Source organism: Geospiza fortis, unplaced genomic scaffold, assembly GCF_000277835.1.
Source record: "Geospiza fortis unplaced genomic scaffold, GeoFor_1.0 scaffold538, whole genome shotgun sequence".
Classification (NCBI taxonomy): Eukaryota; Metazoa; Chordata; class Aves; order Passeriformes; family Thraupidae; genus Geospiza; species Geospiza fortis.
The window spans coordinates 279945-280284 of NW_005054368.1; positions in this window are offsets into that span (position 1 = coordinate 279945).

Sequence of the window (340 nt, forward strand, 5' to 3'; positions counted from 1 at the left end):
CCCCCCCCGCGACCCCCCACCCCCCCCCAGCCACAGAGAGCCCTGCGCAGAGGGGTCAGACACCCCCAGCCACAGAGAGCCCTGTGCAGAGGGGTCAGACACCCCCAGAGACGCCTCCACACAGCGGGGGCTGCCCCGTCACCCCCCTAAGGCGTTCCCGAGCCCCCTCTGCTCCCTCTGCCACGTCACTTCTGAGGAGGGCAGAAGCTGTGTGCATGGAAACAGCGGAATCAGAAGGGAAAATGCACTGCCCAGTAATTCTAGTGTCAGTTAAGGAACCTTTCCTTTATATATAAATATATATATTTTATACATATATATATATATATCTTTTATATAT